Here is a 26,865-nt window from a genome sequence, read left to right on the forward strand (position 1 = left end):
TAAATAGTTTAACCTCGTAAATTTATATTTTGTCATTAAATATAAATTGTCGGAAGAAAAAGCTATTATTTCAAATAATTTGTTTTGAAAGAATGGCCTATATGTAGTTTTCGAAAGATAAAAAACTATTTTTAAAATATTATTGTAGTTTAACTCAAATAAACACCAACACGCGATCGCTCGCGCACGCGCGCACACAAAGAGAGAAAATGAGTAGGAGGGATTGAGGGAGAGAACAGTTTACTTGTAGTTTACTTTCAGTATTAGCAGCAACAATCGCTATATTACTTACAGATCGAAATCTCGAGAATTCGTTTTTTCATTAAGCATGAGATAGTCCACTATTATATATATATATAAATACCTGTTAAAATTTTTGGATCATCCAGAAATCAAGAATGCGACATTTAACGTTACCCGATTTGAATCGGCAACGCTGCTTCTGTGGGTTGTTAGAGAGGCGCTAATAGGGACGGTCGGATTTCGTGTCGCTCTTGGATTTAGTCAAAACATCGATTTATACAGCAGTACATATTTTGTGTGGATCTATTCGTGTTAAGCAAGTCGATCGTATCCGTGCGACGAGAGTTTGTAGGACATTAGGTGTTGTTCTGGAACGGGAACTGTACGTCCAAGAAAAATAATCAATCGATCACTAGGCCCGTCAGTAGCGTGAGATAGATCCTGCAGGATAAATCCCGTAGTCGACGAAGCGTAGTCCGGTCACTCAAAAATACTGAACGAGCTTAAAGAGAATTCTACTTGAACGGATGAAGTGGCGTTTTCAACAAAACGTTGTGAATGTAAAACCTCGCACTTTGCGACGAATGTAACACCTGACAAAGCAATGCGAAGTAAAGTTTTAGAAAACGATTAGCATTTTTACCTACATAAACTGAAAACTGTTCAAGAATTAACTTCTGATCACAAAGCGGATCGATCGTCTATTATTACCGACAGATGGAGCTGTTGTATCACGATCACGGTGATCTCAGCAGGTACTTCAACGTGAGTAACAAAGCAATATTCTCGCTCAACGGTTCTGTAAAAAAAAAAACAAATTACCGATGTCGAGGGGTTATAAATCCACACCGACTTCACGAATGGCCACTACACAATTCTAAGATAGTTGCGGGGTATGCGATTTCAGCAAAAGGAATTGGGCCCTCTACTTTTACGAAGGTAATAAAGATTCACTGTGACGGTGAACGCCGCACGTTATAACCGTTTAACAACGTTATAACGCATTTTGGAAACCTTCTTCGTGTCCGAGTTAAAACGTCGGAACTGGGATGCGATGAGAGCATGGTTTCCGCAGGAGAGTGCCACAGCCCATACGGCACGACTTTCGGAACAGAAGAATATCGGGGTTTATTTTTATCCCCCTATTAGTCGCAAAGCCTGGATATCGATCCCTTTCTGAAGGGTCTTTTTTATTATTGGGCGGGTATTTATGTTTTTATAGCGGTTACATATTTGGTTTTGGTTTATTATGAACGGAGTCGGGGATTGCGTACCGGTACTTTGTAGGTAGGATTTCGAAATGTTATTTCTACTTGGGTTGTTCCTTGGGAAATTAGCAAGATAATTACGTCTTTCTTCCGATACGATTCCCCTTAAGTCCGTAGTGTCTTTCGGTCTTGCAGAAATGTGCTTGATCGGCCCTACATTTTGGAGGGTGTAATGCATTCCCTACGCGAAGAGAATTGCTTTTTGTTATCTGTAGGCAAATGGTTGTAAGATGAAGGAAGGAGGGAAGGAAGGAAGGACGGTGAACCTAAGTTTTGTAGATTCTTCTTCTTACATCAGCCGAGTAAGATGGACAAGGTTCGCTTCGTGGGTGTCTTTCTTGCTTCTTTCTTCTTTTGTCTGACTTCGTTTTTACACAACTGTAGGCATGTCTCTCAATGAGCACCCTAAGTACTGAATTTCCTAGGCCAGTTCTCACTTGGTTTGTTGATATTCGGTGGCACTTTCATCCTTACTGTAGAGTTTTTTTAAATGGAAAACTCAAGTCTTCACTCATACCCTCCTTGGCGTTAAAGCCTTGAAAATACAATTCGTAGGGAGATTGTTAATGTTACTCAGGATACTGTTTATCATGTCATGAGATCACTTTTTGGAATTGAAAACACTAACTTGGATTCATTTTACTAACTTACTTCGCTTACTTAACCGTGTTTAATTGTATTTGATTCTGTTTAAAATATTTCATTTCTTTTCGCAAACTGTTATATAATCCTAATCAGTAGTACGGTTACGTATATTCTGGTCTATTTTAAATTAACCATTAAATACTGTCATTGTTAATAACCATTGCTTCATTTACCGAAGTTCAATGTCGTTGTTAATAATCACGGTTTTATTTACCGAAGGTCATTGACCCTAAAATGTAAACAAAGCGGATATTACACCGAAAATTGCAAAAGATCGAAATACTTTGCTTTACGGCGGGTGGTAAATTGCAACGATCGGATCGTGACGATTAATATCTTTCATCAGCCGATGCGACCGCGTGTACGTTTACCGGCAGCGATTGGAGAAATTCCACGGAAACGAAAATCGGTAGATTTATGCGATTTTGAATGTAAATTACAATGTTTAACAGATAATATTAAACAAACGACCATCGATCAAGAAATTAATGTAGTTACAGCAACTCAGCAAACGCAATTACAACCGATTAATTTACCATTTTTCAGAGGTAATGTTCTTAACCGGCAACATTGTTATAGTTTATTTAGCGATTTAGTACATAATAGAAATGATTTAAGTAATTTGCAAAAACTTCACTATTTACATACCTCTTTGAAGGACGAAGCGTTAACTACTTTTTAGTTAGCTGGCATCACTCCCGCCACCACCATTCGGTCGCCCTAGAGCATAGACCAAATGTTCCGTGCCAAAAAACGGCTACTGTGCCTCAAAACAGATTTTCGACTTCGTTATTCCTAATGCTCCTAGTGAGCTCCTATCTTGCGTGAGGGGTTAAGCTGCGTGCCGTATAGCACCCGCTTACGTGTCCCTACCGCTTACTTGTCAAATTAAAACTAGATCGGGGAGGCGCACCCCTTGTTACAAATTAAAACTAAAAAAGTTACAAGTTAAAAAGACGGCAATTTAAGCCGCCACGCCTCGGTCGCTGTCAGCCAGCTAGTGCCTGTCCACCATTTAAAGCGCTTGGAGCTTTTACTGGCTGGTGGCCAGCCATTATTTCGGATAAGGACTTCTCACAGCTTCGCTAAAGGAATCAATAAATCCCATTTAAATTTAAAATCTAACGATGACGGTTGAACATCGCAACCTCATCGAGGAACCCCCACACGGTCCGACAATGGGGCTCTCGCCACATCGACTCGCCGTTTATGAGCGGCCAGTTTTCCCCCTGACCTCTAAGTTCCAGGGTGGCCCGGTCTCTGCCCCCCCCCCCCCCAAGAGCAGGGCAGTCGAACATAAGATGTTCGTTCGACTGGACCTCCCCGCAGACACACAACTCATCAGCCGCTAGGCGAAACCTAAACAGTTATTGCATAAAATTCACATGGTTGGTGAGCACTTGGGCACCAGACGCCCTTAAAAATGAATTCGAGGCATACCATCCCCCCAGATCCTGTATAAATCTATACAGGGATCTTCCCTTATTCGTGGTGTGCCATTCATGCTGCCATGCATCCATCGCGAGGCTCCATAGCCTCTTCCGCAGGCGGGAAATGGGCAACTGAACGAAATTTGGACCCGGTGCATTGTGATAGCCGTTCCGCTCCGGTTCTAGCCCGGCTCGAAACCGCATCCCAAATACCTCGGTTTCCCGACCTCTTCGCAACTTCCACATGGCTGCTCGAACTTTCACCACTAAATCGATTAGGAGAGCCTTTCCCAATACGGTGGTAGCCTCGTAGGAGGTTGTTTTAAAAACACCAGTGCATACTATTAAGGCTCTGCGCTGGGCACTCCTTAAATTTTGAAGCAGTGCTCTATTTCTATCCAACTTATGCGCCCAGACTGGCGCCGCGTATACTCTCGAAGACACCTCGGTACACCAAGTACATTTGGCGACCCGACAGCCCGTAGTCTTTCCGAGCAATCCTTCTAAGTTTGTGCATCACAGAGACAGCGTCCGCCGCAACTAGCTTAATGTGGTTGCTAAAAAGCAACTTACCATCAAACAAAACACCTAGGTACTTATGAACCCTTACTCGGCTGATTACACAGCCTTTATATTTAATGTGGTGGTTTCGACTGGTTCATAATTTGTCTGCACCCTTCAGAAGCATAAACTTCGTCTTGGGCACAGAAATCTTTAAATTTTGCATGTCCATCCAGCCCTCGGTGGTTGACAAAGCCGCCTGCGCTCTACTTTCTAGCTGCGGTCGTGAATTACCACGAACTAAAAGGAGACAGTCATCGGCGAAAGCCTGGGCCGTGACCCCTTCTGGGAATGTCAACCCCAGAAATCCATCAAACACCAGGTTCCACAGCAGGGGAACGAGAACGGAACCCTGCGGGCTTCCCCAGGTGACGGATTTTTCCACAACTAGGTGCGCATGTTTAAACAGTGCCGTACGGTTAGACAAATAGTCTCTTACCACGGCCTGCAGGGCTCTGGGAACATTGCGGCGTTCCAAAGCATAGAGGACAGAACTCCAACACAAGGAAGGAAATGCTGCCTCTATATCAATAAAAATAGCCAAAACATATTTGCAGTCGGCGCTTTCCACCTCGGTAAGAGCATTTAAGATGCAATCCTCGGTGCCAACCCCTTTCATGAAGCCATATTGGCCTCAATTTAGAATACATCTCATATCAATGCTTTCCTGGAGCCGTTCCACAACCAGTCTTTCAAGCAACTTGCCGAGAACCGGCAAGAGGCTGATGGGTCGATAACTGCCGACCTCACCAGGATCCTTTCCAGGTTTCAGGAGTACCCTTACCAAGGCCACCTTCCAGCAAGCCGGAAAGCAGCCCCAGCTCAGGCATCCCGTGAAGAGTCTGCCAAGTGGCTCTCTTATGACAGGCAATAGATGGTAAAAAATATCCGGGTCAAGTTGGTCAATCCCCGGTGCCTTCTTCAGTGCCATTCGAGAAACCACTCGGTCTATATCATCGGGTTCCATGGTCCGAACGCCAGGGAATGGTGTTTCACCCGCCTTAATGCCGATTTCCGCTTCACCCTCCGGAGCATCTGGAAACAGAATATCCAGGAACGCCTGGTAAGTCGCCGGTGTGGTCACGACCACCTAACCCGCACCGGACGCTGGACAACACGTGCAATGGCCAACTTGGCCTGTAACAAGTCTTTCCGAGCTGCCAGGGATCGCGTTGCAACTCGCGCATGGAGTCTTTCCAAAACTTGAGTTTGGCTTCCTTGATGGCGTGAACATATGTATTACGGGCACGCCGGTAGATCCGAAGACGCTCAGCGCGCACGTGGTTAACGATATTCCCCGTTAGGGGGCAGCGCTGGTACCTTATCCGCGTGGACCTCACTCTTGCGCGCAGCACGCTAAGGTCAGAGGACGACCATTTCTTGCCGGGCCTCCGTCTGCCTTCCACAGACGACCCCCCCGGAAAATGGGGTCATGACGGCTCCAGGCACGCTCAGATCAGCGGACTGGCTGCTTATGACGGGTCCGTCCATTGGCCTAGGCCGCCGTAGGACCTCGTCACAGCCAGTCTTGATGGCCCGGCCGATTAGCTCCGCCATCAATTCCACCTCCTCCCTACACTCCATGCGCCACTGCAATCCCTGCAGGGCAGCATCGCACACACACCTCAGCCTGCGTTGATCCAGGCCCCTTAGGTTGTAGCGACCTGGATTTGGTGCCCTAGGACCGCCTCCGTAAGCAATATCATAGGTTATAAGCCTATGATCGCTCACACTGGCCTCGGGCCAGACAGTCCATCTACCTGTATCCCGAAGCAGTCACCCGTCACCAAAGTGACGTCTATATAACTCTCTCCCAGTTCGCTGGAGAAAGTTGGCGGCTGCTCCGCATCATTAATCAGGTAGAGGTTCCTGGATTCTGCGAACTGTTCGAGACCAGCGCCTCTGGAGTTTGTGAGTGGTGAACCCCAGGCGGTAGACTTGGCGTTTGCGTCCAGCGCAACCAACACTCTGGTGCCCGGGAGACCGTCCAGAATCCTCCCCAACTTCGCCAGCAAGTCATCGATATTCCATCCAAGCTGGAAGGATCCCGACACATACCCCTCGTGATCCGCACGACGGTGAATTGCTCATCTGACCACTGAGGCATCCAGAAGACACCCAAAGAGTCAGAGCTCACCACGACCGCAGAGAGCGGCCGTCCCCCACGAGTATTAATAACTTTCACCCCGTGGAAGCCGACCACCCTATCCGCGACCGCGTACGGCTCCTGGACCAAGAGGATCTCGAGGTTGTACTCCTCAAGGAGCCTCATGGCCTCACTCGTGGCCGCCCGGGAATGGTGCAGATTAATCTGCCCCAGGCGCTGGCGTTCGAACTGATGAAAGATGTCCCCAAGGGCTTCTGACCGTTCAAGCGTCGCCATAAGCTGTGTTGTTAACAGCTCTCGCCCGGGCTATATCGTACGCCTTACATTGCCTACCCCCTACCCTGTGTCCAGTATTGCTACCTTTCACCTGGCAGCAGGCGGCACACTTTGGTGGCGACGACTTGGCAGGGCAGTTGGTTGTCCTGTGCCCCGGAGCGGCACAGTGGCCACACATCTCCTTCTGCGCTCTGCATCGGAGAGCGGTGTGTCCAAAGCCCTGACATTTAAAGCACCGGGCTACCTGAATATGGTCGACAACCCTACAGGCCGTCCACCCAAAGAACAATCTTCCCCCGGCCACTAAGACCTGCCGGATCTTTGGCGAGGTCTCGAGAACCCAGTGACTCTTTAGCGATTCCTTCCTCCCCAACTGTCGAATCACCTTAGTCAGTCGTACTCGTTACAGTTAACATTAATTCGGAGCAATAAGCCGTCGAGCAATAACCAGTTGTCGACTGTTGCTCGTCCTAGTAAGAATGAGAAACACTTTTTCGATCGCCTCTTCTATTTCACCCGTTCCGTTTACCCTGATATCACCACTGCAAGTCTTCTATATCGTCTTTATTCCATATTACATTCGTTTTCTGCACCAAATCTTCACGTTCCAGAACAAGACTGAAAATAATTGAGCCCGTCCTTTTAACTGAATCTATAAGAAAATTTTCTATATCTTCCCGATGTCGATAAAAAATGTGATATCGTTTGCTTTATCATCGGAAAGGTTCTTGTACCGATATGTTTCTGCGAGGTATCGGCTAGGTAGCATGTTTAATTGCTAATCGCATACCGTTAACCTAGACTTTTTCGGTAAGTTTGCAACTAAAAATCTTACTCGTTTGAAATACATAATATTATGTAATATTGATACTGTTATACCGTACTGGTTGAGTTTTGAATGTATATGGATTAAACGTTCCTACTATAACAACCCACGGAGCTAAATGTTCACACGCTATTAGTTTTACAAGCAAGTGAAATATATATAGCAATATATACGGAAGTTATTGCAAAGAATAGCGGAATAACAAACAAAATTGCTTCCTTCTATAATATTAAACGGCGGTTAAGAATATAATATCCTGTCAGTTTTGTAAGCATGTGGGATATATATTAGAGTATACAGTTACTGTTAAAAATTCTGTACAGTAGCGACCGAGGTTTTAGAAAATTTAGTACTTTTTAACCGGATGCGAATTTTCGAACGAAAATCGCAAATATCACGATAACGATCGGTCCTAGCGCTCTGAAAAATTTGTTCGTCCCCTCTCGATGACACTCCACTCGCTCTTAGCGGTACCCGTCGGTTGGTAATATTTTGAAGTGCTCCCAGGGGTGCCGTTCGGGAATTGGGAGGGGGTGCAATAGGTCCCGCCGTAATATCTCGGCAACCGCTCGTTCGATTTTCACGACTCAAACGGCGTATGTATCAGCAGGTCGAACGTTATCTGTTTAATGCGTAGGATACGCTCTCGATCGATCGGATTTTGGTTCACCGGGAATTAAATCGTTTAACCCTGTTTTGATTGCACTACCCACCGTAAAACGTGGCGATCCGAGCTTTCGCTAAGCGCGCGTACTCAGCATAACAGCAACCGTACCCCCGTCGCACCATCGCAGTTGGTTTCGGTCTTTCGCTTTTATCGCGATGCTGTACTGGTTTTCCTTTCAGTGTAATACCGTGACAAACGTAAGTTCCTCCAATCGTTGCCGGTAAATGTATACGCGGTCGCATCGGCTGATGAAAGATATCGTAGTAATCGTCACCGATGCGATCACGCATATTCGTTGCAATTTACCACCCGCCGTAAACTTAGCATTTCGATTTTTTGCAGTTTTCGGTGTAATACCCGCTTTTTTTACATTTTAGGATCGATAAATGAAATCGTGGTTATTAACAATAACCTTGACCAGTATTTAATGGTTATTTTAAAATAGGTTAAAAATACATTATCATACAACTCTAATCCTACAGTAATTTGGCGTTATTTCAAATTCTTCTGCAAATTAAAGAAGAAATATTATATTTTTTAATCATTTATGAATAATCTATACAATATCAGCAAATGGAATTTTAGGAAACGTAATAATTTATTACTGCTTTTTTTTATAATTTCATTTCATTTCTGATTTGTTTTATTTTTTTGCCTGTCTGCTTTTGCCAAGACAATCATTGTTTGAGTCTGGTGAACCTAACTTCAAAAAATAAAAAAAATGCACATATACTATATAACTTAAACATAATCGCTATAAAATAATTTTAAGTTTTAAAAACCTATAAAAAAGACCAATAATTCGGACTATTTCTTCCTATTACCGATATAATTTTCTAATTTTTGATATTATGATCGTAAACCAAAAAAAATTATTTAATATAAGATTTAAAAATCGGAGTTAAAATTGTAGGAAAAGAGTAAGATCATCATGAATACGAAATAAATTTAATTAAGAAAATCTTTTTTAATATCCGTTTTAGAAATGTATCGTAATTTTTCCTTGTCGAGTTAAAAATTAATCTTATTCAGATTTCAACTTTCTAATACATTGAAAAACACCATTTGAAAAGGGGATACAGGATAAAACAAGAAGCAAAAACGTTTGTTCAGATGTTAAGTAATACACCAAAAATAAAAATGTATCCATAATCTGATCTCTTTTTTTTATTATTATCTTTTACGCTATAAGTTTCAACATTTTTAGAATTCGTTTATGGTTTTTCGTTTTATTCTGATTTATCTTAAAAACGGCTGAATTTATTTCATGTAATTATACAAATTTGTATGTATTAAATAATCTTATAAGAACAGAGGTTTATTTCCTAATTTAAACTTTTTCCTTGAAAGCTCTTTTTGTCACGATGAAAAACGCGATTTTATCTTTAAGATCCATTGAAAAGAAAAATTGGCAAGGACTTCTGCCAAAAACTTACAAAATATTTATGAAGTTATTTTTAAAATTCACAAGTTAGGTTTCAAGGTGCTCATTTCTTATTACTATTATTGAACTTTTTTGTTTTAGTAAATATCTGATATTATTAGAAACTTCATTTTGTGTCGAATTTGTTTTTTTAAACAAAATTTTTGTATGCTCATATGTTTTAATGAGAAAGTACCTTTTTTGGGAAATTACGGCCATGACTCGCTTTGGTATTTTTGTCAGATGGAAATAAGTAGTTCATGAAAAATGGCGTGTCTGACCGGGATTCGAACCCGGGACCTTCGGATGAAAGGCCGAAACGCTACCACTTCGCCACTGAGTTCGGAAAAAATTCTTTTATACCTTGTTTAATACTCCCATTCTGTCCGTTAGGGTATTGGTGATGCCTCAATATATCCTTCGTGATACAAGTATTTTATCTATGTATCATTTACCATTTTACGTAGAAGACTAAACCGTAGTATACAGCGAGTGGTGTCGGTGCGTATACCTCCTTTAGGTTTATTAAGATAATTGTAGAAATTTACTTCTAATCAAATATTTTATATAGAAAAAGAGAGTTGTTTTATCCAATTTTTATGTAAAAATTTGAAAAAATCTCTTGTTTATATCAACTTAGGTATTTTGCCTATATAAAGAAACCTAGCTACCTGTACACTTCTCACATCAGGAAAAACACCACGCGTGTAACTGCCATCGGAGATTCAGTCCGCCTGACCTTGGTCGTCTGCTTCCGTCATGCGCCCAGAGATAAGTTGGCCTACCTTCTTGGCATCATAACGTAATTGGCGCTCAGTCGCACAGATATCAATAGACTTAATACCAGAAATAACAAGGACCGCCTCTCGAAAGACAGTCCTATAGGCACCGATCACAGATAAAGTAGGAGAAGCTGGGCTCTCAAAAAATATTCCAATAACATTTGTACTTCATTCGATGACCAAGACAGGTGCAGCATACAGCATTGTAGTTTCGCGAACACCCTCATATAGAACACGCATGGTTTTGAAATTAAGCCCCCAATTCAATTAAGGTTAAATCCTGGCGTAAATTTTTGACAGCCGTCACTCAATTATATTCTTTTCCAATAAAAACAGCGCTTTTGATGTTACTAAAACAATTAAGATTATTTTTGGCACCGTTTAAACCTTTCATAATCAATTACGATCGGTGATTTCTTTTTGAATTTTTCATTAATTCCATACCGTTGTAGAATTAAATTTGTTAAATTTAGTTCAAATTTGCTGAGGTTCTATTGCACACAGAGTTCACAACAAGTTACAAATAATGCTTTATACTCGATGTAGATACGTTATGGCTATGTATAGTTACGTAGATAAAACAGGCACACGATAGGCTACAACCGATTCACCACTTGATGTCAAACCAGCGGTCAAAATGAGAGTACCAGAGTATCAAATGAATCTAAATTATGCTGTAGTTTGTAACATTTTAAATATCTTTTGATTTGTAATTGTTTTTTGCCCCGGAATCGAGTTATTCTGTATAAATCTCCGGATTAGTTTAACGTCTAAACTCATCATGGCAAAAGTCAGCTGATTTTCGAGGTCGAGAGTTCTAAGATTCGAGTCCTTGTAAAGGCAGTTGCTTTTATGTGGATTTGAATGCAAGGGTGAGAACAACGGTGATCTTTGGCGGCTGGATTTCAATTAATGACATGTCTCAGGAGTGGTTGACCCGAGTCTGTTCCAGACTACATGTTTGCTGGTGCATTTACACTTACATTGCAGCTACGTCACGTCTGGCAAGCCAATAACAATGCATTTGCTTATGCACACAAAACACACACCCACACACACACACACACACACACACAGACAGCCAGACAGACACACACACCCAGACCGGGCAGCAGCTGGAAAACTGGTTGCAGAAAACAACTAATATTATTTTTCTGCGTATTAAATTTTAAAGTATTTGTATGTATTAAACTGTAAATACGAGTTGAACGAATTGTTTATATTTCCAATTGAATATAATAATAATATTATTATTTTTATTTAATGAGATGTGCGGGCATCGATTGCTGTGGTCATTAAGCCCGAATGGAAAATTTGTGGAGTATGAAAAATGCCATGCTTAACCGGGATTCAAACCCAGGAACTCCGGGTGAAAGGCGGAGACGAGACCACTCACCACCCATGGAGGCCGGAAAATAACATTATTATTAATAATTAAGAAAAAAGCTTTATCTGTAATAATAATTTTTGAGATTAACATAATAATTTTTGAGATTAACGATTTCTTACCGACTGTAAAGTATAAGTAATACATAAAAAATTTTAACTCAGTACCTATACAAACACACAAACAAATAATCAAACATTGATTATTAATTGTTATAATAAACAAGGAAAAATAGAGTTATTACATTAATTAATAACATTATAGAATGTAAATTTTGAAAAGTAAAATTCAAAACGACATAAATAGAAAAATTTTTGATGTAATACGACTCATTTAAATTCAAGGAAATGAATAACACGTACAGTAATAAAGAATTTTTAAGAATTTATGAAAGGCCACCGACGGAGTTATAGCGATTTGTTATTATTTATGATTTGTGACTTCTTAGAATTCGAGGAATGAAATTAAAATAAAATAAAAAATAAAAATCGGAGAATAGAGGTGGTTGTAACGATTGTTATACATAATTTATACTCGACGTGTGTAAGTGTAGATTGATAAAAGATAAGTAACATGTCTGTCGGAAGGGTTGAGCATGCGCTTTAAAATAACCCTTTTTAACAAATCAGAAGGGTTTGTCCACCCTACTTTCAATCGTTTACTACTAATACTTTGTATGTTTTGACAGTAGTGCTTGTTTCCATCATCAAGCAACCACCTCGTATCGTCGCTAATAGACTGTAAAGTCTAAAACAAAGATCCTCTACTTCAGAAATCACTCTTATAAGTCAGTCATGTTTATTTCTATTTATTTATTTATCTAATATTATAAATATATTAAATTTAATTTTATTTAGAGAGGGAATTAGAATAAATATCGTGTACAATATTATTTCACAAAATAAATTTGCGTAATATCATGAAAACAGAATTAAAGCTTATTTACTTCAATCGCTTGATTCACTTGTTACTGGAATAAATGTAATATTTAAATTATTTATTTAATTAATTATGCAAGTACGGAATCCGATTATTTCCTTCACTTTTCTTGAAAATGAAAGAATATGAATTCAAACCCAGAATCTTCCGTACAGCATCAATCTGTTTTAAAATATTATATTTTAAATTATTATTTTAACTAGAGCGTTTAAATTAAGATAATTAATATATTAAGATTTAAGTTTTTGTTTTTGTCGTTGTAACATATTAAAAATTACAAAATTAAAAATAAAGATTTTAATAAAATTAAAATAGATTAAAAAAAATTTAATCTAAATTCAATATTTTATTAATTTTTTTTCTCCGTATCTCTGTTAGCAAGTTTTCTACGTCATCTCATGAATAAAACAGACCAGCTATTTTATATTTTTCCGACGCTCCTCTTTCAGCTACTTTTCTAATTTACAATCTTACTTATTATAGCTTCCTCAACGATGACGAGTATTTTACCTCGGTCTACCTCTTGATCGCTTCCCGTTTAACATCCGGTTCAAAATTTCCGATGTAGTTCTTTCTTCTGTCGATTTTCCTTATAGGATTTATTAATATTTACTCAGGACAAATTTATTAATATTTTTTCTCTTCTAATTAATGAAAAAAAATTTGATCGTTTTTGATCTTCATTTTTTAAATATTCATCAAGGGAAGGTTTTAAAATAAGAGTAATTTTAAGTAATGTCCAAAAAACAAATAAGTGTATTCTTTTTATTCAGTTTGTCATTTTTACTTTTACCTGTTTTATTTTGTACTCTGTATTTTTAGTTTACTTAACGGTTAATATATAAAATCGATCGTTAATTTATTACCGAATCAAACTGAATTTATTGTAAATATATGTGTAAATTCAATTAGTATATTTTCACATATCCTCAAAGTTGTTTTCTTTGGGGATATGTGAAGTCTCCACTGGTTTTAGATCACATGATCTTGGAAGCCGATTCACTGGACCGTTTTGTGAAATAATTTTGTCGCTAAATTGTTGTTTCAATAAATCGATTGTTTCGGTAGCAGTATGAGGTGCGGCACCATCTTTTTGTAACCGAAACTGTTGCAAGTCGATGTCATGCAAATTTGGAAACAAATAATCACTGATCATTGATCTGTAACGATCACCGTTGACAGTAAATTGCGCTTCGGCCTCATTTTTAAAGAAATAAGGACCACCGATGCCTCCAGCATATAATCCACACCATAAGTTTATTTTTCTGGATGAAATGGAGATTCGTAAATTTCCTGAGGATTGATCTTACTCCACGTACGGTAATTGTGCTTGTTGACATAACCGTTTAACCAGAAATGAGCTTCCCTTACTAAATAAAATTTTTTGATAAAAAAGTGGATCAGTTTCCAATAGATTTATGCACCGTTCACCGAACGACGCTTATAGTCTTGCGGCTTCAGTTCTTGCATCAGTTGCATCTTGTACGGGTGTAGATCAAGATCTTTACGTAAAATTTTCCGTGTAGTGGATGGACAAAGTCCACGTTGTTGAGAACGGCGACGAATCGGATCTTCTTCAACATTATCACTGACAGCACCGATATTTTCGTTTGTACGTACAGATCTTTGTCTTGTTGTTGGCTTTGCGATGAGTAGAGTAAATGTTTTTTTGAAATTTTTCAATAGTTCGACGAATAAGTTACTCTGATGGACGATTATGTGCAGCTAACAATTATCAAGTGCTCTATTCGTTTGGCGAACAGAACATTGATTTTAGAAATATATTTCCACAATTTGTAAACGTTGTTGCAGCCTCAGTTTTTCCATGGTCATTTGCCAATGCTCACTGATCTGAAACGGCAAAACAAACCGTCATCAAAACAAACAAAAAAATGACAGCTATCTCTATCAAAAGTATCACTCTAAAAAAAAAAAAAACACCCGTTATAAAATAAAAAATACTGGTAGGCATTCACCGCGGAAGAGACCTCAATATTCGCATTTCTGCGTGAAGATCTCTCGTCGTGTAGTTTATTCAATAGCTTATTTGGTTCCTAACTTGATATAGCTAAGCCTCTATGTTTTTACACGACTGAGAGCGACGTGAACCTGGCCCGATTTTAATATTTCAACTTTTATATTTTAACCTGGATCGTTACAAATAAATATCGGACGAAACACTCGGATTAAGTAGCAGAACGAACTTATCGCTTTTTGAAAAGCTTCTGCTTTGAATACGTACCTTTATTACTTAATACTTGATGCATCCTCTGAAAACGAGTACATCTTTCATCGGCTCTTTCCTTTCGAAATTTTTCAAGATGACGCCCTCTTTCAACAGTCAATCGATGCGAACGTTCTTCAAGAGATTCGTTACAAATACGTTTATGAATAAACGAAAAACGGTATGATCTTTGTTCTTGAAAGGCGCTGGCGGACCAAATCATGTCAACGTTCCTTATTATTATAGACATCCTCTGTTAATGTACGATATCACACTCTTGATTCCGAGTCCTATTTTCCCTCTTTATCTAAATCTGTAAGTCGTTTTGTTTCAAGAGAAAATTATTTTCTCTTTCAAACAGTCTCTTTTGTAGGCTTTTCCGTATTTCAGCTTTGATGAAGTTACAAAAGTAAAAAGAGTAAAATATAAGCTTTAAAAAAATTGAACCGATTCCAAAAAATATAAAATAAATAATTTTTTTAAAAAACTGCACCGAAAAGAAAAATTAATTTTTCCACTACGCCCCCAATACAATGATTGTGAATCCTATTTTATGAATTCGGTGTTAAATTGAAACAATTTTGTAATCTGTTTTTTTTTTGTTCTCTTAATTAATTAAAAGTTTTACGCTGACTTCAAATAATACTTATCAAAGATTGCATTAAAAAGGGCATAGTCGAACAATTATATTCTCATTTTCAGTGCAATTTAAAAAAAAATTATATTATCTGTTTTGGAGTCGGTTCAGTTTAAAAAAAAAGATTTTTATTAAATTTATTTATTCGTATTTAATGTGAGATGAAACCAACTTTAATAATCATGTAGCTTTAGGTACAAATAAATCTATAAAAAAACTACATTACTATATTTACAATTAAATATTCAATACTTACAAAAAAACAAACTTTTTTATTTTTCACGTAAAATATGTAAGCATTCTCTTAAAGGAATAGTAGTCATTTTGGTGACAACCGTGCCTTAAATCCGAAGTTCACAGCACTCTTCCCCAATTCGTCGATCATTATCCCCTATTACCTGTCTTATTAAACCGATTTCTATTAATATCCTTTTAAGTGCCTGACCTTGTTTTTTTTCAAATTTGGAGATTTCCTTTTAGTTTGAGTTGCTCCATCGATATTTTTTTTTCTACTAAGATACTCAGGCTACTCATATTTCAGCCTTTTTTCAGAAATCGTCTAACATTCTTCACTAGTGTAGTTTTTCTTTTAATCCTAGTTCTGATTTTGTCCCTTTTTTAATATTTAGCACGTCACTCGACGTGTATTATTAGATATTAATTAAATCATTAATTATAAAGTGCATTTAATAGAAACATTAATTAGAAATATCAAACTCAAAGGTTTGATATTTATTCATTATGTTAGGTGATTTTAAATAAATTTTAAATACGAGTATTTAAAAATGTCTCATATTTTACTTTTAAATTAATTTTTCAAATAAAATTAAAAGTCTACTTTCTTTAAAAAATGTATTCATCAACGACTAACGTTAAAAATTAAAATTTAAAACTCTGATAAGAATTTAAGGTAAAAGGCGCAAGAATTTTTTGTAGCAGCGGGAAAAAAATTTGTTGCAAGTTATAATATTTTATTGCAACTAAGGCGGTTTCAGTAAAATAAAAGATTGAAAATATAAATAAATAATATCTCCTGATGCGAATACGTCTTTAATTATTTTGTATCCAGATACATTTTTTATAAATGATATATCTCGAAAACAGAACGATAAAAATTATTTATTTAAATAAACCTAAAATTAAGTTCTTTAAAATGAAAAAAATAAAATAAATAAATATATTTGCGTACACTCATACAAAGGTACAAAATAAAATTAAGTCATTTAAACTTTAAAAAATTAACAAATAATATTTAATTAATACAACGTTTAAAAACTATTACGACTGGTTTTATTAATAATTTAAAATTACAGGTTATTTCGATGGTTAAACAACAATGATTATACTCGTAATACACGAAGAAAAAAACAGTTACCGTATTCAAAAATAAATTAATGATAAAGAAATAATAATGAAAAAAATAATCTAAATCTTTTATTTTGATCGGTATATAATAAATATAAATCGCGTCAGGAACGACTACGTTGATAAACATAATTTTTGTTTCCCAACATGCGATGCATGATTTTAATCTGGTTTTTTGATGCTAAAAATGAATATGAAATAAGAATCTTTCTATCGCCCACCATTTTTGAAAAGGTTTTAAATTTTAATTATTTTTTTTTTTTCATTTTTTAACGTATAGTTAGCATTTTAAGCTCCTATATTTTATTTTGTTAGCTAATTTTTTATTGTTTAACTTTGTTAACCAAATAAACAATACTAGACAAAGAATAAAATCATATCGTAGTCACATATTATGAAATAATATCTAATACCGAAGAGTGAGCCTTTATAGACAAGATTAATCATATCTTTGCAGGTGAAAACATGCAGCTGAAAACACAGCTGTGTTGTTTGTATTAAACACTGGATTTAGGTATGAATTAATTTTGTTCAGTCATAAGTTTGTTAACAGTGCAGTGTCATAATGCCTCGAAATTGTGTAAATGATGTGGATGCCTTTTGTTATGTATGTGGTGAGTTTTCCGTAAAATCAAATAGAAAAACGTTACACCTTTAATTAAAAAAGCATATCGTTTGTACTTTCAGTGTAAAATTGGTGACCGGGATAAGACGTGGGCTCCTCATATAGTATGCACTAATTGTTCTGTATATTTAAGAGGATGGTTGAAAGATACACGGAAGTCTTTGCCATTTGGTGTACCTATGCTTTGGCATGAACCATAAGATCGTGTAACCGACTGTTACTTTTGTTTAACAAGTGTGTCTGGAATTTAAAAAAAATCTAAACAATTGTAAAATATCCTTCATCGCAATCTACAATCAGGCCTGTACCTCACAGTGAAATTATTCCGGTTCCTGAGCCGCCTGTGAATGTATGTTTCGAAAGCAGCGATGAAAAATCAGGCGGTACAGAAGAAGACAACAATGATTTTGATTTTGAATTATCTTCCGATAAGCCACATATTATATCATAAGGTGAATTAAATGATTCGGTTAGGGATTTAAATTTATCAAAAAATCAAACTGAGCTGTTAGGATCAAGACTGCAAGGCTGGAATTTACTTCAAATAACTACAAAAATTTCGGGCTTTCGAAGCCGACAAAAAAGAATTTTGTCACTACTTTATTGATGAAAATAATTTGGTTTATCGCACAAATATTGATGAGCTCATGTTGCACTTACAAGTTCATAAACCTGAGGACTGGGGCCTTTTTATAGATTCGTCCAAGTATAGTTTAAAAATACTACACAACTGTAACAAAAATTCTTCGATACCAATCGCTTACGGTATTAATTTGAAAGAGACATACGATGTGATGAAAGACGTTCTTGAAAAAATAAATTATAATAAACATATATGGAACATATGTGATGATTTGGAAGTTAGAGCTACTTTGTTAGGAATGCAGTTAGGCTATACTAAATACATGGTGTTTTTGGAATGGGACAGCCGAGCTAGGGATAAACAATATGTTAGCAAAGAGTGGAAGAAACGAAACAACGAAACGAGTGGACGAAACGAATTCACGAGCCATTAGTTGAATCCAAAAAAAATATTTTTACCCCCCCCCTCCAAATCAAGTCATGGCTAATGAAAACTTTTGTAAAAGCAATGAAGAAAATAGTCACAAATTTTTGTACTTTAGGCAGAAATTTCCGAATGTAAGTGAAGTAAAATTTAAAGAAGGAATATTTGTTGGTCCTCAAATAAGAAAGTTGGTCAAAGATGATGTATTTAAGTCGATGTTAAGTAGTGTAGAAAGTGCAGCTTGGGCTTCACTTAAAGACGTTTGCAAAAATTTTCTCGGCAAACAAAAATCCGACAATTACCAAGATATTGTTAACCAACTTCTTACTTCATACAGAGCTATAGGAAGTAATTTGTTTTCGAAAATATATTTCCTCCACTCAATCTGGATTTGTTCCCGGACAACCTCGGAGACGTAAGTGACGATCACTGTGAACGTTTCCACCAAGATATTTCGGTGATGGAAAGCCGCTATAAAGGTAAATGGAATACTAACACGCTAGCTATTCTTGTTGGGTATTAATTCGGGATGCGCCTGAGGCTATTTATAAAAGAAAAGCATCAGCGAAATTATTCTAACACTGGTAGGGCCATGCAAAATTATAAATTTTACTGATTTTAACTACGTTCTCCCTTAATTTTTTTTTTAAGCGTAATTTATTTTTAATTAAGGGCGATAAAAAAATTGTATTTACAGATTTGTATTGTACCCAAAAAATCAATTCAAGAAATGGTATCACACTTAGAGAAACATTAAACATTTTTTTTTGTCTATCAGTGTTATATATGCTCTATGGATAAAAAATTAACTGCAATATCTCAGTCGAGGGAAATCGTGGTAAAATCTCGCTCAGAGGAGAATAAGAAAATACAAATTTAATGGTTAAATAAAAAAGTAAATATGATTTAATTCCAGTTTGATTATTTAAAACCTAAACACTGAGGTAATGTTAGGTATTTTATATTTAATATTAAGTATCTATAAAATATATTTGAGTTATCTATTAAAACATTTACAAAATAATTAACAATTCAAAAGGAAGGAGGTGATGATAAAAATTATTTGTGTGCATCACTTGGATCAGATGCAGAAATTATAAAGGTAATTTTTTACCTGTTTAATTAGCACTATTTTAAAATTCATCGATAGAAAAATACTATTTTTGTAAAATAAAATCTGTTAGTTGTATTTTAAATAAACGGGTCGGTTTTTCAAATTGTTAGGTAATTTTATAAAAATGTCAACGGAAACGTGATAAGACCATTTCTTTTTCTAAAGCGTTTTGTTGAGTTATACGAAAACATTTCCGACGTCTGGTTTGGCACATATGGATATTGTTATTTTTTTACGAGTAAGTCACTATAATTTTTACAAAGATTACATATTCATAATACAATCGTATGGATAATTAACATTCTTCATTTTTTAAATACGATTTTGCATGTCATACTTACTCATATGAAAGCCAAAAAATGAGCTACAGCTTGTTTTTCGATATTCTCTAACCCGTTCTGACTTTTTGAGGGAGCCCCAAGAGACGATATTATACTTCAGACTGGAAAATATTTAAATATAATAAATGTTTAATAATGATGAAAAGCTTAGCTTTTATTCAGCCGCTACAAAGCAAAACAGTACTATATTTAATACCGTTAATAGATCTTTAATAAACCTGCCGGATTAATCTAGCGGTTAAACTCTTCATCGCAAAATCAGTTGATTTTCGAAGTCGAGAGTTCTAAGTTTCGAGTCCTTGCAAGAACATCCCAACCCCGAAGGGAAAGACACCCGCCTAGTGACGTTCCGGTCGCCACACCACTCCCCCCCCCCGTTACTTGCCCTGTTGGGCTTTAACGGGAGTCGTCTATCGCCCTCTGACATTTTACATCTCGTAGTAGTAAGCCAGGCCTCGTTGGGTTGCCACCGATGCAAATGCCTCGGTAGACATTTGCATCGGTGATTTAATAACTCGGCTTATTGCATTCGCTGTAGGCCTCATCCGGACTTCTTGAATGTCCTACATCGTATCTCTCTGAACTAGCTAACCGAGCTCGCGGAAGCGCAAACCCCGCGCCTAGTTCTACTTATTATGAGCCAATTACGTGAATGTCTCGTAAATTGAGGCAAAATCAACACAACATACCACCTAACATGTTGATCGCAACAACGAAATTTAGTCCTAATTCCCTTACCTGGTAAGGACAGTCGGTTTTATACGGATTTGAACGGTAGACTTCCGATACCGGTGTTCTTTGGCGATCGGGTTTCAATTAACCACACGTCTAAGGAGCGGTCGAACTGAGTCTGTTCTAGATCATATGTGTACCGGTATAGTTACACTTAACAATGTAGTACGTATGCAGCTACGTCAGGCCTGGCAAGGTAGCTGTAATCACACACACACACACACACACACACACACACACACACACACACACACTCTGATATTTCCGGCACTAGCTGGAAAACTGATTGGAGAAAACAAGCAAATAGAATTTAATAGTAAATATTAATTGACAAGTTTAAACAACACTTACAAAACAATACAAAGTTGGTATTTCTAAAAATGTTTTTTTTTTTATTTTTATAATAAAAGTAAACATGACAGAATAAGTATTGTCTTTTAGGAATCCCAGTAGAATGAGTGTATTTAGCTTAAAAATGTCTAAACCGTTGAAAGCTAGACGTCAGATTAGCCATCACGATCTAACCGTACATCTTACATAGGTTGAATAATTTAAATATAAATTAAATTGAAAGTTAATTTTCAGTAAAAACGGGAAATTCTTGTGAATTTCAAATTGACATATGGAAACTTAATAACTTGCATTTTTAATAGTTTATCTGCTAACTCATATTCGATCAGCCGTCTTTTTAACAGAAAAATTAGTGACAGGGAAAAATATCAAGTTAAATTATTCAATATTAAAAAAGTATATTTTTAATTTCATCCGCTAAATGAATTGTCTTTTAAATACAATCGGTTTGTAATATCAACGCGTACTGAATTTATCGAATTCAGAACTCGGGAAAATTCTTTTTTCTCGAAAAATGGTGATTATTAATTACGAATAAATAACTTCTGTTATGAAATGCAGAACGATTAACAGGCGTGTTGTCTTATGAAATATATACGATTAAGTTTTGTAATGTATGTATCTGCAATTAATGCAGGTGCAGTAAATTGAGTTCAGAATTATACAGATATTTCTCGGCCAATTAATTCAATTTATTACAAAAAAAATCTTTCTTTTACAATCAGTTTACACTTCATAAAAGAAATTCCTAATAAAATGTAAATGCGTGCATGTGTGCCTGCGCGTGAGTATGTATATATATATTTTTATTTATTGATAAAAATTAGTTTTATATCGTGTTGAAGCTTGTTCTTCAACTGAAGTTTGTCCCTTAGTATTGTAAATGGTAACTTGAAGAAAACCTGTAGATATGACGCTTAAGTATCTCTATTTTTGTGTTTCATATCTTCGATAAGAGCTTAAATGAAAAAAAACACAGTAGTTTCTATTTAAAAAAATAATTTTGTATGTCATTTAAATATTTTGTAAAATTTTCCGATAGTCAGTTTCAAAGTGGCGGTCATTAAAAAAATACTCCTATTTCGAACGTAGGTAAAAAAAAAAAATTTTTTTCGCATCTAACCGAGTATAAATATTTTACATTACATACATAATTAATTTTTATTCTTATATTACGTACATAATTCACAATTTTCACGAGCTGTGTGTTGAAAGAAGATATACAAAATGGAAAAAAAATTCATTAAAACTATTGGCGATCTCGATCGTTTGTTCGAAGAGTATAGTTATTTCACGTAATTGTATTATAGTTCTAAACTTGTACGTTTTACATCTGTATCGGCAGTACAGCGTTTTATTTTTTCCTAAAACGGCACAGTTGAAATTTCAGCGGTTTTAATTGAATTTCTCTTTTCCGTGCCAATCTTTTTTTCCATTACACTGTTGACTTGTTATCAAAATGTTATGACTTGTTATCACTGTTGACTTGTTGTTGTTGAAGTTATCAAACGGTGAACATGTCGCAATAGTAAATTAAAACGATTCGGTACAAGAAAACCTTTCTATCTTTGCTTTCAGCCTGCACAAAAATTAAATAAAATATTCCTGTAATGAAACCAACCATAAGTAAAAATAAAAAAATAAACGATAGATAAAAATCTCTTTTACGCACTATGTTTAATTACATTAGTGTTTATTTATTATTATTTTTACTTTCCCGGTTATAACTCTCTCACTCTCTCTCTCTCTCTCTCTCTCTCTCTCTCTCTCTGTGTGTGTGTGTGTGTGTGTGTGTGTGTGTGTGTTGGTCCTGCTACAGCAGATTACATACAAAGGGAAAGTATAGCGATCGACCAAAATTTTGGGACAGGTGTAAATATCGACTCGGTTCAAAAAATACAAAAAAAGAAGAATATTCCTAAAGGTAGGTAGGTAGGTAGGTATGTTCGTTCATAGATATGCTTTGTCGGCTTTTATTTTGATTAATATTTTAGATCTGTTTCAGGGGTGGAGGGATACTCAACATTTTTTCTAAACAATATTTTCCTTAACAAAATCCGATCCAAAAAATATGAAATTTAACACAAAAATCTGACTACATACGTATACACCCCATGTTCGGCTTGATTTACGACCCAAAATTATTATCTTTCCGTAAATTATTACTAAAATAAAAAAAGAGCTCCTATAGGTTTTTAGCCTTCTTCAATAACATCTTACTGAAGTAAATAATTACACTAATAAATAAATTTTTAAGCCCCGAAAACCACGGAAACTGAATGGAACCTGTACTTAAAATATCCATTTTTAAGATTGAAAATCCAACTGGGAATATCTAAAGTAGATTACTTGAGAAGATTTTAAAAAAGAGGGTTCCATGAGACCCGAAGAATTAAACGTTTTTTAAAACTTATAATTTCTGGTACTTTATTTATTTTTCAAAATGTGGCTGTTATTAAATACGTTATGCGACGTAGTTACCGATCAAGGGGGTCAAAAAGGATCCAAAATTTTACTAAAAATCTTTTTTTTTCATCAATTATATTCTAAGTATAATTTTTATGATAAATTTTTACGATTTGGTTAAAGAGATCGACCTGGACCTCGTGCTCTTCAACTATCTCGCGTAGCATTTTTAATAAAATCTATTAATATTTTTTCTCAATTTAACTTTCATTAATCGTGGGAGTCAAATCGGACACGCATTTTACTCTCCCGTCTCGATAGCGCTATAGCAGAGCCATAGCTCTAGAAAGGAAAGTATTGCAATTGGACTGGATCTTGACTTTTGACACCTAAGAACCCAAAAACCGGATGGAAATTTTCCGGATGTTAATATTCATATGTACATGCATGTGTGTTCGGTGTCGCCCTCTAAATCACCTTAATATCTCCAGAACTACTAGAACGATTTTGACAAAACTCGGTCAGATTATTTCTACGTATGGGGCATTGATCCCATTAAATTTTCAACTTAAAACGTCAAGGGGATGAGACTGTAGAGCAAGGTCACCCTCAGTATCTCGAGATTTCGCCTAATTAAAGTAATATTTTTCTTAGGCGGATTTGTTAACGATGAAGAAATAACAATATTTGCAAAAAAAGGTTTTGCAAAATTGCACCCCACCCCAAAAAATTCTGTTGTAGTCGTCCGCTACATTGTGACGTCACATTGTGATCGGTAGAAATAAATAAATCAATAATATTTAAAGTACGAAAAAGTAACTCTGGTCTTGCTGGGTCTCAAACTCTATCGCCTTATCGACTCGGTACTTGATGCGTTAAGCCTCGTGACTACACCGGTTTGCCTACCTTACAAGCGAAATTTGTTCTATGTTAGGAAATTATATAATTTAGTTAGTACCGACCGTCACCGCAGAATCGCCACACCTGCGCGAATTAAGCACGATATGCGCACGAACTTTAGTTAGAATCATTGAATTAAATAAGCGAAAAATTATTATATTTAAATAAAATTATAAATATTTTAGATTACTCGTAAGTTGTGTGTGATATGTGTGTAAGTCATATATCAGAAACAACTCACAGTTATTAGCGTTTTTAAGTAAACATTTTCATTTTTTTAAAATGATGGGTTAAATCTGCTTCCTGTATCAGCCAAATCATTAAAAACTCAATTTTCACTATTATTAATAATAATAATTATAGTTTTTATTTAAAGTTAGATTTTACTAAGAACATAATTTTATTGTATTATTTCTATTTTAAACATTTGTTGAACGGAAGGCGCTCAGAAAGTTTGATTGTAAAACTTCGCCTGCCTTTTGAGAGAGTATCGACTTAAAAATGTTATGGAATGTCGAATTTACATCTCTGGGAAAACCGAAAGGACGTAGTACTTTTTATAGATAATTTTCTGTAATTCCTAATTTTTTTTTTTTCAAATTAATTAAAGGTATAAAAAATTATGAAACATATTTTTCTACGATAAAATAGTTAGTAGATTATAACTGTTCACAAATAAATAACATTTCTTTTAAATAACCCACACTACTGCGATAGAGAGATAATTTAAAAAAAAGAGGTGTTGATAATTTGTATTTTTACTATTATATTTTATTTGTAAACTCGTAAATTCCTTAAGATATACAAATATTCTTGACAAATATTTATTAATTAACTAATTTATAATATAATGAAATGAAAATCTAATTCAAATTTTATAATTAATATTAATTAAAAAAAAAGGTGTAAGTATTTTAAACTTTTCTACTCTATTCTTATACATAATGATCTTTTTTATTATCTGTATTCTTACTTAATTTAATTCTGCTAAAATTTTTAAATTGTATAAAAACGAAAAAACCGGTTCAGATAAATAAATTCTTAAATTAAGAAAAAATGTAATGTGGAGGCGTTTCTTACCGTTTGGTGGTAATCGACCTTACGACAAACACGCGCGCGCGCGTATGTATATATATGTATATATATATATATATATATGATTAGATTACAAAATATATGGGCGCTTATTTACACATTAAAAAAACAAAAAAAACAAAAAAAAATTAAAACAAATTGTGGGTGGACTTGATTTTAGAATAACTGGAAATTTCCAGGCCACATGATGTAAACGGATATATACACTGAATACATTTATAATCCACTTTGCGATCATGTTTATTCACAAACAACACATTATATAAAATATATAACTTAAAAAAATATATTATAATTCGTTTTAACGGTATTAATTGAATAAATTACAATTTATTGATAAATTTATCTGATATTCTATATGTTAATAGAACTTGTTAGAAATAACTTTAAAACGTAAAAATAAATATACGAATAAATAAATTAAATATTAATTTTTTCAAAGTTTTATATTTTCTTATAAATTAATTATCAAGTTCTTAACTTGTATATAAAAAAAAATGCATAAATAAAAATTGTAAATCATGCCTGGGAATATGATTAATTTACTAAATCGTGAGAGAATATATTCTTTGAAAAACAAAATAATTCCTCAGGAAATGAAATTTAAATTTATTTATTTGAAACCGTACAAATTTTTTAATATTATAAACCTTCAGGGAACAGACACTTCACCTAATATAACTCGATGTATAAACCTAACGTATCAATAGGTATGCATTTGATACCTATTAATACGTAGGCCGTTTGTAAGTTAACTAAAGTTCTATTTGTTTAAAAACAAATCGGTCTCTGTAGCAACATACAGATCGTGCCTGGTCGACATCACCGAAGTTAAATATCGTCTCGCTTACAATCAGTCACCGTTTCTTCTTTACGTACCGCACGAGAAGTATACGGTGAAATACGGAGACAATTGTAGCGGCTGCCGCCGGTTGCGAGATAGGTAGCGTCATTCGTTTCCTGCAAGTAGACGGAACATCTGCGACCGAGTTCCAACGTCGGCTGGGCGTAGTTTACGGTACTATATAACGGGTGATGGTTCTGTGAGAGAATAATGGAGGAAATTCCGGCGTAGAGCAAACTAATCTATACGACGGAGAAGGAAGAGGCCGATATTCCATTGTGATTAATGAACTTGGTGAAAAAATTGAACGTGCCATTCGTGATAAATGCCGCTTCACAATTACTGAACTCGGTGGAAAGTTTTTTCAAATTTCAAGGCACACTCTCTACGGTATTTTTACACACGAATGTAACCGCAGCCGACCTGTAACATCCAAATCGATGTTGCAAATGTTCTACTTGTTTTCATAAGTGCTGTGCACAAGGGTACAGAAACGACTTTTGCTTGAAAGATGCCCGCAAAACGAAAAGAATGGAAGCGTGACGTCGACTTTCTTCGGCGATAACGGAATAAAGGAAGTGAATTTATTACAATATTGTTACCGGGCACGAGACAAGGTTTCGGTTCATCGATATCGAGGTAAAAGAACAGTCCAAACAGCGAATCTACAC

General features: G+C 35.7%; 1 protein-coding gene across 1 annotated transcript in view; it reads left to right on the top strand.

Moving 5' to 3' along the window:
* Positions 1-12,189: 12,189 nt before the first annotated feature.
* Positions 12,190-26,865, top strand: part of LOC142328025 (uncharacterized) — a 117,771-nt gene continuing 103,095 nt past the window's right edge. Inside the window, exon 1 of the mRNA XM_075371469.1 lies at positions 12,190-12,402. The gene's annotated coding sequence lies outside the window, so the exon portion shown is untranslated. The remainder of the gene's footprint in view (positions 12,403-26,865) is intronic.

This window comes from Lycorma delicatula, chromosome 7 (genome assembly GCF_047948215.1).
Source record: "Lycorma delicatula isolate Av1 chromosome 7, ASM4794821v1, whole genome shotgun sequence".
NCBI lineage: Eukaryota > Metazoa > Arthropoda > Insecta > Hemiptera > Fulgoridae > Lycorma > Lycorma delicatula.